This window comes from Eurosta solidaginis, chromosome 1, assembly GCF_040869045.1.
Source record: "Eurosta solidaginis isolate ZX-2024a chromosome 1, ASM4086904v1, whole genome shotgun sequence".
NCBI classification, from domain to species: domain Eukaryota; kingdom Metazoa; phylum Arthropoda; class Insecta; order Diptera; family Tephritidae; genus Eurosta; species Eurosta solidaginis.
In genome coordinates this window covers 346465301-346481342 of record NC_090319.1, presented here as the reverse complement: position 1 = coordinate 346481342, position 16042 = coordinate 346465301, and the positions used below count along the sequence as shown (strand labels likewise).

The 16042-nt window shown below is 35.1% G+C and overlaps 1 protein-coding gene across 9 annotated transcripts in view; it reads right to left on the bottom strand.

Annotated features, from left to right (window-relative positions):
- The window catches only part of LOC137238021 (sterile alpha motif domain-containing protein 5-like), an 801561-nt gene extending 787241 nt beyond the window's left edge, over nt 1-14320 (bottom strand). For all 9 annotated transcript variants that reach the window (XM_067762534.1, XM_067762532.1, XM_067762527.1 and 6 more), the window contains exon 1: nt 13291-14320. The gene's annotated coding sequence lies outside the window, so the exon portion shown is untranslated. The remainder of the gene's footprint in view (nt 1-13290) is intronic.
- Between the last annotated feature and the right edge of the window lie 1722 nt (nt 14321-16042).

The window sequence follows — 16042 nt, the reverse complement described above, 5'->3', positions numbered from 1 at the left end:
CCTAAGGGCGCGGACTCCAGTGGGCAGCGGAAAAAATGTAGGTAAAAAAAGCTTTGTCTAAATATAGAATTTGATTTGTATGCCTCTTATAGAAAAATAATATCAATCTAAGTCAACTATTAAGGAGAGAGTCCTGATTAACATGCTCTGCGCAAATTCCACCTGCGACTGAGAACACATCTGAGCAGGTAAGGTTGTAAGAATGGTGTTGGCAAACATTGGAGGACCAAAGGAGGGCGAAAGGAAGCAAGTGATGATCATCACCCTTTCTATGTTATTGTAGTGGGCAAACACACTTTGGAAGAACATCCGCTATAAGCTTTTAACATCTAACGACGAAGAGCAAATACACTTCGGGAAAAGAATTGCTGCGAGCTTCTAAAATCTATCGATGAAGAGCAGCTCTGAGAGTAGCTTCCGCTTATTGCACCAGTCGTACCTGTCCCGCGAAATAAGAAGGTAAGCATGGAAAGCAAAAAAGCAGACGGATAAAGATGAAATTCGTTAGCAACAAAAGCAGAGAATGGACATTTAAAACTATTAAAAGGTGTCACACTAAGACTATAGTCCAGATTTCTATATATTGAGCCTTCAAGGAGCAATTTGTGCTTAGATTCCTGTACTATGCGCCTCACCCCATTCCAATCGTCGTGTTGTGATGGTAATGTCTCACAGTGTTTCGACTATAAGGCGGCAGGTGGAAAAAAGTCATAGTGACAGATAAAAGCGAAAATGTGTTTATATTAGAGGGCAATTACTAAAAGTCGTGTGCGCAAAATTTCGGGTAATTAGCGCCACCAGTCTTCGACAAACGGTGCATTTGTGTGGAAATTTGTGAAATCCGGGTGATATTGATTAATCGGTATAAGTGCGTTAAGCGGTAATAAATTTAATATAAACCGCAATTTTTTAAACGATATCTATTCAGTACGAGTCGTGGATAATCCAGGTAAAATATTTATCATTAATTTTGGATCTTGGTGTTTTTTTTTTTCTTAAAAAACAACAAGAATTGTAAATTTTTTAGATTAGTAGCAAAAAAAAAGTGAGTTCCCCTTAGTAACTCAATAAAAGTTGTTTCATATTGTTGAGAATTTCATCTAGTTTCTGCTCATATAAGCCGATTGTAGCGCACGGATTTGCAAAATTATGTAATTTTTAATTTTTTAAATTTTTCGATTTTCAGTTCCATCTTATATAATATCACGAAAAGAATTATTCCAAAAATATATAGTAACATACTTACAAAGATTGACCTTTGTATATCCGATAATGCAAAAGATGAACTAAAAAGAAACATAAAATTGTTGATGTTCAAAATTGATAAGAAGTGGAATTTCGCTGGTAAACGGATTGAGCGGTTCTCTTCTAAGTATGAGCAATGGTTGAATGGTGAGGATATACTTTTTCTACTGGAGGAACAAGATGCTCCTTCGTATGCTGCTGAAGAAACTTTTACAAAAGAACAACCATTCGGTCGACCCTCAAAGGACTTCCAAAACTGCAGAAAACTAAAATAAAAAGAGTAGAATTTATACTTAACAATTACACTTTGGAGGAAATTTTGTTCGCTGCCGAGCACGCCCTAGGCTGGCAAGGATAAAAGATGCTGCTAGCATTATTAAAGACCTAAGCGATGACTTAGACAGTGCTAAAGATATGGAAAATGCAGGTAAATGCTTCAAAACAAAGGTGTCTCTCTGGTGATGAAGCGATAGGCCTCTACCTTAACGTTAAATTAACTACCAATAGCTATAAATTATTGAGAAATGCAGCTCTGGGTGTAGATCACGATGTCTTTCCATCGTTCTATAGTTTAACGAAATCTAAGAAAATATGCTTTCCACCTGATGAATGCAGTCATGTGGATGAGATTTCTGCTAGTTTTACATTGCAGTCTTTGCTGGACATAACCACTAAGCGCGTGTTAGACACTTTGTCCATTTCTGGAGCTGACAAAGTCCAATCAGCAAGACTTATTTGCAAATGGGGCTTAGATGGGACTTTAGGGCATAGCATATACAAGCAAAAGTTTGAAAATGCTGCTGCAACTGACGAGTATTTACTTTTATTTTGTTTCGTGCCTTTAAAGCTTGTGTTAAATGGTGACCACGATACTCCAATTTGGATAAATTCAAAATCCTCATCAACACGACATTGTCGTCCAATCAAATTTACTTTTCAAAAAGAAACAACAGATTTAGTGAAACGCGAAGCAGATAATATAAGAGCTCAGATTAATCAATTGAGTAAATATTGAATATATAACATACTCTCAGGGAGGAAGGGTATCCAAAATTGTTACATTTGCGATGCCAAACCTAGTCAAATGAACATACCAGTTGCTTCTTACATTGCAAAAACTGAAAATTATGATTATGAGTTGTCTACACTCCATGCGCTGATAAAAACATTGGCGTTTTTATTAAATATATCATATAGATTGCCCCTAAAAGTTTGGCAAATCCGAGGAGAGAACCAACGCATTTTTAATGAAAGAAAAAGCCAAATCAAGCAAAAGTAAAAAAAAGTCAGAGACGATTGCAAATTTTGAAATATTTATTTACAGTAAATACATAAATGAATGATAACCTTATATAGAAGTACGTTGCAGTTCTATTTTAATTAAATAAACTACTGTTGAGCAAATCTGAGACAAAGTATAATTATATTTACAATTAAAAGATTCAAAAGGGTAAGAGTTGGGGAAAAAATTGTTTGAAGCACCCTAATGTATATGTATATACACACACACACTAAAATGTTTAGTATTACAAGCACGGGGCTTCTGTATAATCCAATTTCAGTGGTTAAGTTAATTTAGGAGCACAACTATAATGGTTTTGACTTTTTTCCACCTAAATCCATACAGTCGAAACTCTGGTGTTCAACTGAGTTTGTCAGTTAAACTACGCTTACATTTATTCTGCAGTTTTTAGTCTACTTTAACTTAAGTCTAAGCCGAGCGTAAGCTAATCTATCAGTTATTCACGTTCGTTCGCAATGGTGTCGAATATTGCCAGCAAGCATTTGGGCTTGAGCAGCATTAGAGTTCATTTTGATAACTAGTATACTTCTAAAATCTCAAGAGTTGTTTCGAAACAGTGGCTCAACTCCATAATCATAGCATACGCAGCAAAATAGGGATTTTTTTATAAAGCAAGAAATGCTATTACTTAAGTTGAAACTCATTTAATTTCCATATTTGGTTCTCTAACAGGACGCAAATGTAAGACTCCATACTACAGTATTTTCACGAAAATAAAATAAAATATATATAGTTTATTCTTGATTAATTACGCTCCATTACTGCTATCAACCACGTATCTACTTCTCACAATAAACAGCTGCTGGTTTTGGTGGTATCACCTTTGAGATTTTTTTCAACTCGATATCCAATGTAAGATATCAACTGGAGAAATGTGTTGGATAGAACTAAGTGTTTCTCAAAACCTCTCTTATGTTGTAGAATACTTTGAGAATGACGTTGGAGATCAACTCGATAACTATACATTTCAAAAATATCAACTTGATTACTAGCTAGCTTAAGAATAATTGCAGCATCATGTTATATATCAGCTCCTGAACTAGATATATATTTCTCTAAGGCTGGAGAAATATTTTTCCATGTTTTTGGGTAAACAAAATCCAGGTGTTGACGTCTCTACAAATTATCTAGATAATAAAAAACCAATGTTGCGTTCCAAAAACGCCTACCCAAAAAGCGGCCTTAAATTGTGACTGAAAAACTGCTCAGTAGTTTAACTGGAGTTTAAATTTTACTAGAGTTTAAGCAAACTCAGTTTAAGCTTAGCTTAACCATCCACTGAGAGCCCGGGCCTTAATGGCAAAGAAGGTACGAAAAAAGTTAATTGCTTCAACTGTCCAAAACCTTTAACTAAACTCTTCAATATTATTTTCACTTAAAAAAAAAACCTAAACACAAATGAAACACAAACAATGTACATTTGTAAACAAAAACTCCAAAATTGCAATTAGTAAAATCCAAGTGATTTGTATTCTACGGCCGACAATTGTCAGTAAATCCGTTTACCATTTTTGGTTTTGTACATACAATCAAATACACATCCTTTCATTCAAACTATCACTTGCCCATTCATTCTTTCATTCATTTAACGTAATCTCAAAGATACATATGTACATACAAACTTATTATATATATATTTACATCAACAACAAAACAAAATTGCATTGAAGAAGATGATTTTTATTTCAACCCTCAATAAAAACAAAATAGGACTGAAATAACTGATGATTGTAACAACAGGCGAAAAGGGCAAAGGCAAACCAAAAGCAAATACAAATTCATACATTGCAAACAGGCAAGCAGAAAAAACATGCTGGCACATGGCAGACACGCCGAAAAGTAGACTTAGCAAACGAGGCAAACAAAAAAATTGTATGCGTACAGGACACCTATGGACTGACTATGAGACTGAGACAACTGTGAACTGTGTGTTGAAGGAAAAAAAGCAACAAAAGTAGCAAAATAAGCAAGACATAGCATTGCAGGAGAAAAAAGAAACATAAACACAAACAAAACAAGTAAGGACGGGACTGTCTTCGGCTGTGCCGAAGACTTCATACCTTTCATGAATGGGGCTGAACAATAATCTTATGCCGTTCTTAATCTCCGAATAATCGGATGTATAAGATAAGAAATATATAATGAACAGATCTAGATACCTAAACGATTTTTAAGATAAATATAAAATAAAAAATAGGTAGGTACTTTGTGTGAGGATGCAAAGTTTCAGGTTTTTTGTGGTCTGCGTGTAAAAACTATGACTACGAATCACGTATTTCAAAAATATATGACGTAAACGTTATTATTTGATGAAATTTGATGAATTTTGAAGCTTCTATCCGTAAAAAAGGGGCAAAAATGACAGTTTATATGAAGTATATAATATATATACCACCGATCTCAATGATTTTTTCAGACATCAATATATGCTATACACGTAAGCATTTGGTGAAAAAAAAATATATATATACTATATATATATACTATATATATATACTATATATATATACTATATATATATACTATATATATATACTATATATACCATCATATATATATTATATATATCACCGATCTCTATGCTTTTTTGACACAACAATATATACTATATACGTAAGCAATCGGTGAAACTTGAAACTTATAGCTGTTAAAATGGGGTAGAAATTGCGAAAAGTTTCTTATCTGAACAATCGGTTGTATGAGATATATACTATATATACAACCGATCTCTATGATTTTTTCAGACAACAAGATATGCCATATACGTAAGAATTCGGTGAAATTTGAAGCTTCTAGCTGTTAAAATGGGGCTAAAATTGCGAATATATATATATATATACTATATATATACTATATATACCACCATATATATACTATATATACCACCGATCTTTATGATTTTCTCAGACAACAATATATGCTATATATGTAAGCACTCGTTGAAATTTGAAGCCTCTAGCTCTTAAAATAGGGCAGTAATTACGAAAAGTTTCTTATCTGAACAATCGGTTGTGGGGGATATAGACTATTTATACAACCGATCTAATCAATTTTTTCAGGCAACAATATGTGCAATACACGAAAGTATATGGTGAAGTTTGAAGCTTCAATCTGTTAAATTGAGTAAGATATTACAAAAATCCTCTTTTTCTGAAAAATCGGTTGTATGGAGGATATATGCTATAGTGGTCCGATCCGGCCGGTTCCGACAAATGTCTAATCGGACACCCAAATACACCCGCTCACCAAATTTTATCAAGGTATCTCAAAAGTTGAGGGACTAGTTTGCATACAAACAGACAGACGGACAGACGGACATGGCTAAATTAACTCAGCTCTTCAACCTGATTATTTCGGTATACTTAATGGTGAGTCTATCTATTTTCCTTTAAGGACTTACAATTTTGGGTTCCGTGACGAAATTATTATACCATTTCATTTTCATGAAAGGTATAAAAATACCATAAGAACACATTGAGCTACACACAAAGAAATTCAATATATATAAACAAACACAGGAACTTCTGAAAAAAGGCTGAAAAACAGATTTACCCAAACACCCGAGTGCAATCAATAAAGCAGCTTAAATATATCCTTAAATATCCTGCATAGCAAGAATTACAATAAAATATATATAAAAATTTCAAACCGAAAGAGGATTCCAAGTGCAAAAAGGACTTAAAACGAAAACGCAGGGGGAGCAAAGCGAACGCAGAAAATTGTGAAAAATTACAAAAACGCAAATATTTACGTGCGCCTGCGGCAAGGCGTACAAGGAGTATGAAACAAAATTGCAAAACTGGCATTTGTAAAAGAACATAAAGTTAAGGTGGGAAAAGGTAAAGGAAAAAGTTACAAACTTTAAGGATGTTGAATACAAAAAATAAAATAAAAAGAAAATTGAAGCAAAGTGGGCTTCTCACAAATGAGCGCTACGTGGGCGATCAAAGGCCTTTAACAACTGCTTATATAAACTAATCAGCATAGACTTCAAATTCACCTACTCACAGCAATCAAGGGTCTGGTATGTAGAATAACTAAGTATTTAAAAGTTATGCCCTTATGGAAACAAATTATCTTAAAAATTCCTATTTAATTTCCTATTTATTCGTTTAAGCCATGATGCTAAAACTAAGCAGATAAAATATTCATTTTAACTGGCCTAATTTAAGCTTGTTAAGTCAAATTGTTTTTGTTGTAACTGCTTGAATCTAAACTTTGAATTGGTATTTCCATATTTCTGTAGATTACCGATACCCGCTACTTTGAGTCATGGGCCAGTTTTTCAGTAATCAAGGGCAAAGGTCACAAGTTTCTCGCAAATATCTCACCTGCTAAGACCTTACTACGTGTTTTGTCTAGAGCGCTCAATTTACGCGCTGAAATTGGTCCATGAGACTCTACTTGCACTGTGAATTTCACGCTAGCATATCCTCAACGGATCACTATACTCGTCCTTGCACTATTACTTCAATTCTTGCGACCTTTGCAGCTTAAACGTTTCTTTCACCAGTCTCCTGGAATGGCTCAGATCCTTGCTCCATCTAAAAGACAAGATTTGTTATACCGTTTGCTGAGTGAAATACGATCCTATCGCGGCTGTCGTTTCGAAAACGCCAGATCTCAGAAAATGTTTAAATAACACCTTTTTAAGAATTTGTTTCAAAAACGCCCTTTTTGAGCTTAAATTTATTAAATTTTGGCATTAACTGGGGTCTTTATGAAAAAAAAATTTTGATATAGGGCGTTGTTCAACGAAATCCTAAGATATGACGTGTATGAAAGCAATTTTGGGCCCGTATCATACTATACGATGACAGATTAAAAATTAACTTCACTCGAATGATAAATATGTATCTGTTAAACTATTTATAAAAATTGTAATTAAATGAGTACGTATGGTCACTAGCGAATATATGTCATTCAAAGGGTTCACCATTTCAGAGCTATAGTGATTTAAAAAGAAGATTTTGATCACGGATCGTAAAACACGATATGGGCCCTGAATAGGGTGTTACTCCAAAATAATCTCATATAACTAGTGCGTTTTCGAAAAGGCAGCTAAGATAAGGTGATATTCCACTCAGTCGTCGATCTGCATAGTCGCAACCATCTTTGATTGGAAGCTATTGGATTCCTGTAAATACGCTATAGTGGCACCCTCTTTGCGTTCTCAACTATTAAAATTTTGAAAAAAGTTTAAGCGTGTCCATTAGACAATTCGGCAGCGATAAGTGATTTACGGCGTTAACCATTCACATTTAAGAAATTTTTTAATAAATTTTAACTTACAGAATAATCGAGAAATAATACAAAAAATATTATTTTTTAAAAACTCAGTACTTTATGGATTATACCGCAAATAATTTGAAAGGACCTTCTACAATTGTGTTTCAATTGACTCGGCGTATCAACAGGTTTGGTTATTCAGGGCATGTTTCGTTAAAATCACAAATAATTTTCCTCTGAAAATACATTTTTTAGAGCCATATTAACTGTGTTACTGTGGGTTTAGTTTAATTTTTCTCTAAGCATTCCTAATTTAGGTATGAACTGGTCGATTAATAAGGACCTCACGTGGACTGAATGTGTTCATAGTGTTCTAATTTAACAAGCTTCGTGAACGAAAATTAAACCTATTGCAGGGTCTACCTTTTTTGCAGACCAGACAAGGAAAGAAAAGTTGCAAAATAAATGGGTGACAGCCTGGAACTAGAGGTTTAATGGTAACTTCTTTTATCAACATTCTTGTCAACGTAAAGTCCACAGTGAAATGTTCCTTTATTAAACAATTGTGGATGGATATGGAGTGATAATTTTTCACATATAACTAATAGACGCCCCACAGTGGCTCAAAAGCTAAAAAGCATATAGATGATAGAACTTTAAACCCTTTTTGTACGTATGTTTCCTGAGTAGCTAATTGAATGAGTGTTTCAAAAAATGTATGTATTTTATGACAGAATGAATATATGGGCAGAAGGTAATTGGGGAAAAGTTGAACAACAGAAAAAAAGCGTGGTTTAAGTGGGATATATTTTTCAACAGTCCGATCAACACAGGAGTGCGGGTAATTTAAGACAGCGGTCGCCTTGTCCGTCATGATGTCGCCAGGTTTCATTTTTTTCCAAAAAATATTTGATACATTTTATTGAAAGTTGACTATGATGCTACAAATTGGCGAGACGGGACCTACATATTTTATGCCGACTCCGAACGGCATCTGCAAGGCAGATGAATTTCCACTGAGAAACTTTTCATGGCAGAAATACACTCGGAGTGTTTGCCAAATTACTGCCGAGATTCGACGCCGCTTAGAAAAACTTTTCTTAATATTCGTTATTGCTTTGACCGGGAGATGAAACCACGATCTTCGGTGTGATAGGTGGAGCAGGCTAACACCGCATCACGGCGGCCGCTCGATGAAATAATTATCCTTATATTTTAACGAAGGTTAGGTTCGGTTGAACTGGCCGGTCCATGAGGACCTCACATAGACTGAATTAGTCCGTAGTGTTACCAGAAGTTTATTTTAACGACCAAACTGAAAACCCTATCAAAAACCAGGACCTTTGTTATAAAATAACTCCGTCCTCTTGGCAAATATTAGAAGCTTCCTAGGACTTAAGCCACTTGCTGCTTCTAGATCTGCCAGCTGTTTCACTCCTAATAGCTGGAGTTTTAGCCTGGCAAGCGCAGGGAATGAGTACAGAACGTGCTCGATCGTTTTATCCTCCAGGAAAAGGACTTTTTAAATTATTTTTCACTTTTCACTATAATATTAAGAGGAAAAAGTAAGAAAGGCTAAGTTCGGGTGTAACCGAACATTACATACTCAGCTGCCAAATTACAGCATGCGAAACTTTTAAATTACCTTCTTTTAAAAATAGGCGGTGCCACGCCCATCGTACAAAATTTTACAAATTTTCTATTCTGCGTCATAAGTTCAACTCACCTACCAAGTTTCATCACTTTATCCGTCTTTGGTAATGAATTATCGCACTTTTTCGGTTTTTCGAAATTTTCGATATTGAAAAAGTGGGCGTGGTTATAGTCCGATTCCGTTCATTTTGAATAGCGATCTGAGATGAGTGCCCAGGAACTTACGTACTAAATTTAATTAAGATACCTCAAAATTTACTCAAGTTATCGTGTTTACGGACAGACGGACGGACGGACATGGCTAAATGAATTTCTTTTTTCGCACAGATCATTTTGATATATAGCAGAGTCTATCTATGTATCTCGATTAGTTTATGCCGCTAAGGGGTACCGTTATTTGTACAAAATTAATGTACTCTGTGAGCTCAGCTCAGCTGATTATAAAAATTGTATTCAAAACGAACATTTTAAAATGTCAAAGAACTGTCAGATAAGCCGTTAAAGTATAACAGTGACTGTTGATATCTCTTGTAACAGGGGAAACATATAGTATATCGATTGAGAACCTGTAAATTTTACAGAATAATGTTAACTTGAGATCAAACGTTTTTCTTCTGTTGAAATTACCATACAAGTTTGTACTCTTGACAAAAAACTCCGTTGAATTGACCTTAATGCGATAAATTTTATTAATAACTATCAATTCAACAACAACAATCCTGATCTGTTGATTTTACTAGCTTCATTTCTTTCGGTGTATATTTTAAGCACGTTTACACATACAATAAGACCTAAATAGATAATCTACGCATTCACACATGTTCCATCCCTACGAACTAGATTATTATCTGTCAGATTTTCACGTTTCTCTTTTATTACGTGATTCCAATTGGAGATTACACTCTCGAGGTTGTATTTTTTCATCATATTTATTTATTGTCTTCAAGACCAAGTTTGTTATATTTGTAAAATGTATATTTTCCAAGTTATTTTACATTAAATTATTATACATAGAAAACGAGTAAATTAGAAAAAAAAGCAAAGTTAATACAGCGTGGAATTTAAAAAAAAATCGGCACATCTAAAATTTGTTCTTAATTACCGATTATCGAAGGGAGCAATTTATATGGGAAATCTAGTTATTTTTTTCGGGCGTTAAATGATGATAATCTTGTTCTATGTAAACTAAAATATTCTAAGCCTCGTTTAAACCTTTGAGATACCAAGTTTACCCCCAGCGGGTTAGGGGGCGTAGAAAATACATGCGGCAGGTATGCCTGTCGCAAGAGGTGACTAAAATACCATATTGATTCAATGGTTTGTTTAGCGCAACTATTTCAAGGTGTTGCCAGTGCAATTTATAGCTTCTTCAACCCAATTGTCAACCTCACCTACCCGTGGCGAGTCCTGTTTCTTTATCAGCCGAGGCTCTGGCGACCTCGAGCTTCTCAGGGATCTAGGGGGTGGGAGAGCGGTATGGCTTAGACGATTTCATGTGGTCATACTAAATCGTTCCCCAGACGGTCGGGCTAGTACCTTTATGTTGCTTGCCGGATCAGAACCACCAACATCGATAACACTCCCTAAGGCCTTCGAGGACTGTCCTTATCGCTACAACAACAACAAAAGATCCCAAGTTTTTTTGGTAACGTTTAACAAGACGGTGCACTATTTAATTTGTATTAAAAATTGTCGATCCCTCCTTTTTAAGAACTCGAAAGCGGAAATAATATTTGTGTTAAAAGATATTTGCAAAAAGCCCGAAGTCGACGTCCCGATTCATAGTTTTTTTTTTTTTTTTTGTACAAGTCATTTTTCTGCCTTCGGCCGCAATTTAAAAAAAGAGCCGTGGGTGGGTACAACACCGGTTTGGAGTTCAAAATTATATTTACGCAGAACAATTTTCTGTCTGCCACGAATACGAACCCGTTTTAATAGTTTTTTTGGAGATGATTAAGGTTAAAAAATTGTAATACATGAAAATTTATGGGATGAAGCCAATAGCATCTTCGTGACAAATATTGCATCATTTTTATTTTTCGGACTTTTTTCTATAAAAGATCCACAAATAGAAATAAAATCATGAATTTTATTTCGTAAGTTCGAAAATAAAACTTTTATTTTTTAAGAACATAATAATAGTACGGTCTTATCACTGAGAAACGGCTCATCCAAATGAAGTGACTTTTTTACCAATGGACTATTCTGAATATCTGGGGTTGAAACCTATAGGACCACTTCTAAATTTTTATTACTAATACTACACCATCTCCAGATAAATTTTAGAAAGGGTTAATTCGAATTGAGAATAGTCGGTTAGATTTTCGAAGGCGCCAACTGAATTTTAGAATTGTCAATTGTATTTCAGATACTGTCACTTGGGTTTAAGAAAGTATCAACTGAATTTTATAAAACGTTGAAAAGATCAAGTTTTCTCTTGCTGAAATCCAATTTGAGTTTTTTTAAATAAATTTGAAATATCGAAACGCAGGCAATCGACAATTAGGCAGTGTGAATATAATTTTTTTACATTTTCTGAAATACAATTTACGTTTTCTAAATTCCAATTGAAAACTCTGAAATCCAAATGACGCTTTCAAAATTTCAATTAAAAATTCAAAATTCTAACTGACGCTTTCAAGAATCCAATTGGCAATTCCAAAATCCAATTGACGCTTTCGAAAATTTAAACGGCAATTATAAAATCCAACTGGCTCTTTCTAGAATACAATGGCGGCCGCCGTGGTGTGATGGTAGCGTGCTCCGGCTACTGCACCGAAGATCCTGGGTTCACACCCGGGGCAAAGCATCATCAAAATTTTAGAAAAAAACTTTCTTCTATTAGAAGAAATTTTTTCTAAGCGGGGTCGCGCCTGAGCAGTGTTTGGCGAGCACTCCGAGTGTATTTCTGACATGAAAAGCTTTTCGGAGGCGGCATAAAACAAGTCGGTCTCGTCCTGCGAATTTGTTGGAACAACAGAAAGAAGCACAACGCAAATTGGAAAATAAACTCGGCCTAAAATCTCTTCGGAGGTTATCGCGCCTTACATTTATTTTATTTTTTATTTTGAAAATATAGTTGAAATTTTCTAAAATCCAACTTGAAATGATGTAGAAATTTATATTTGAAAAACCATAAAGCCCTAACCAACCGTTGAACAGATTTTTTGCTTCTTTTGACAGAAATAAATTTTTAATTTTTTCTTTTGGATTCATAAACCGGAGGTCAAAATGCATATTTTGACAACTAACAATTTTTATACTCAGCTGAGCAAGCTCGCGGAGTATATTAATTTTGTTCGCCGAATGGTACTCCGTAACGGCATAAACTAGATTTTGAGGTATCTTAATGAAATTTGTTATGTAAGTTCCAGGGAACTCATCTTAGATCGCTGTTTAAAATGAACGAAATCGGACTATAACCATGCCCACTTTTTCGATATCGAAAATTTCGAAAAACCGAAAAAGTGCGATAATTCATTACCAAAGGCGGATAAAGCGATGAAACTTGGTCGGTGGGTTGACCTTATGACGCAGAATAGAAAATTAATAAAATTTTTAACAAGGGGCGTGGCACCGTCCACTTTTAAAAGAAGGTAATCTAAATATTTTGAAAGCTGTAATTTCGCAACTGAGTATGTAATGTTCGGTTACACCCGAACTTAGCCTTCCTTACTTGTTTGATAGAAATTAGGTGGTAACGGTACCTTGCACGTGAGTCCGGGGTATACCTAAGCATCCAATCTAAGTAAACTAAACAATTTGATTCAATTTGTTTGCATTTGTTGTTAGAACAATATTAAGCTAGTATTTTGAACCCGTGATTCTTATTCTTTATATCCTTATATAGAAGCACTTACTTTTTTTGATCGCAACTTGAAAGTAGAAGATGCTTCGCGTAATTACACGTTTTTGTAGACGTCAAAATTAGTCTCACTGCCAATGTTGCGAATATCCTCAATAAGGTTTCATGCCTTAAAACAAAACAACAATTTCACGAAATATAATTTTTTTTTTGCTGCTTCATTACTAAAATACCAAAAGGCGCATGGTAAATTTTTGTTTACAAAAGCATTGCGTAGGTATACCAAATAAAAACAAAATTTTGTAATATTTATTTATCCACAAATTTGTCTTCACTTCACATCACAATATTTTTGACCTCTAGCATGACATTTGGCTTAGGAGAGCACTAAACACACACACAAATACAAAAATTGTTTGCTCTGTCAACACAAAATTCAGAAGCGTGAAATGCAGCTTTAACGAAAATTTTCTTTTTTGTAGCACAATTTCTAAGATCAAACATTTTTGCAAACCAATTTAACTTTCCACAATTTACGCCCAAATAGTAATTAATTTAATTGCGAGCACTAAAACATTTCTAAATTGTCTTTATTCAAACACATTCATAGAATCGACACTGTAAATATCAATGAGACGCTTCAAAATGCACTTCACCCCTTTCATCATTCGTTCACTCAAATTATGTTTTGCAATTCGCGCCTATGAAGCGACAAAGCAAAATTTTTTATTTCCTTCCACTTTGACTTGAGGCGGAGACGTTTTTCTAGCTGCCTGCCGCTCCTTAAAAACACAGTGAACCTGCTGGCGGATGCTGTAATGCAAAAGCGTTATGAGAGCAGAACACTCCATATACTTTTGTCTTTAGATTTTAATTTAATTATTATTGTTAACATTTAATAACTGTTTCTTTAATTATACATTTGTCTAAAATTTTATTTCACTGCACTTGTTTTAATCAATTAAATCGAACACACACAAAAACGCCGCGTTTTACCGCGATCCAAATTAACGATTACCGAGACTTATACGTCCTTTTACGTTAATGCACGAAACCGAACTGAAAACTGCAGCGCAGCAGTTTCATAGCACAAATTCATAACGCGATAGCACAATATCGAATAGATGAACAAACTTCATTGCCAACAGCTGGACGCAACACAACATGAATACACATGTGCATACATAAGTAGCACCGAGGCGCTAAGTTTGCTTTGGAAAACCAGTTCGAAATTCGAAACGGGATACGAATGGGTGGAAAATAACTGAGCGTAATAAGAGAGACCTATGTCACGAAGTGGGCGCCGTGGATAAGGAAAATATAATGACCCAAAGAGTCATAAGGCAAGCAGGAAATTGGAGACAAACAATTAAAAGGTGAAAGAAAATACTGTATATGTCTTATGTCGGCTCCAAAAGGATTCTAGAAGGCAGCAGCTTTTCATGTCCGAAATACAATCGGAGTATTTACGTTCCGTGATGTTATGATACCGTGCTCCGTCTACCACACCAAAGGACCTGGGTTCAACCTCACCTACTCGTGGCCAATCCTGTTTTTTAACAGCCGAGGTTCTCGAGTTCACAAGTCCCTCATAGAATTAGGGGGTTGGCCTAGAAGTTCAATGTGGTCATATTAAATCGTTCCGCAGACGGTCGGGCTTGTATCTTAATGGTGTTTGTGTTTGAACGTACCAGATCTATATCCGGCAAAAGAGCATCAACATCGATAACACTCCTCAAAATCCTCTGGGAGTTTCTTTATCGCTACAACAACAACAACAACCCGGATTCAAGTCCCGGAAAAGGTAAAATAAATATTTTTCGAAAAAATTTTTTTGAATTTAATAAAATAATATTATCTTCGCGGGGTGGCCCCTCCGTAGTAGTTTGGCAAATACTCCGAGCGTATTTGTAGTACGAAAAGCTTCGCAGTGAATATGCATCAGCCTTATAGCTGCCGTTCGAAAATTATTTCGACACGTTTAAAAATTCGAGCCTAATATTCAAACCCTTCATCGGCTTAGTTGGCTCTTCGAACTTTTTTGTACTAAGTTGGAAATATCGGATTTTTTATTTTGTGATTTTATTCAAATAACACCTAAAATCTTAGTCGTATTTTAACCTTCATGAAACCGGTCTATATATGTATGTAGCAAAATAAAAAAGGCAAATAAAATAAAATAAATAAAATTAAAAAACTTCCTAATCAGCAGTGTCCAAGATTTTCAGTAGCTTCCTAATTATCCATTTTAGGTAAATTTACTGCATAATATCAATACAAAATATTATTTTTTGATCTCCAGAACCTACGTGAAAATATCACCTTCTCGCAGCCGGTAGTCTAAATTTCTGGACATAATATGAAATTAATGGAAAATTTCGACTTTAACTTGTTTAACTTTAACTTGTTAGACTATAACTTGTTAGAACGTAACTTTTTCATCTGTTATTACTACCAGCTTACTTTCACTTCGGCAGGCATCCTGGCGATGGCGGGATGGCTTAACCGAACTCCATAGCGCCCGACTAAGTGTCGAAGAGCTTTAGGGTATTCCATTGACGCCGTTCAGCCGCATGGGACGTCGGTAGGATTTCGGTTACCAAAAACAGTGTCTATTTGACGATCTATTTGCAGCCAAATTGAGACCCGGCTGTAGTTCAATGCAACCTGGAAAAGAAAAACCTGGAGAGTGAGAGCTTTGCATGTGCTGTGAGGCAGTAGAAGTACGCCGAAGGCAACTATTCTGTAAGATAATTTGCTTGGGTTCCGTTCCCTTTACTCAAGCTTCTTGGACTATTCAAAGAAGT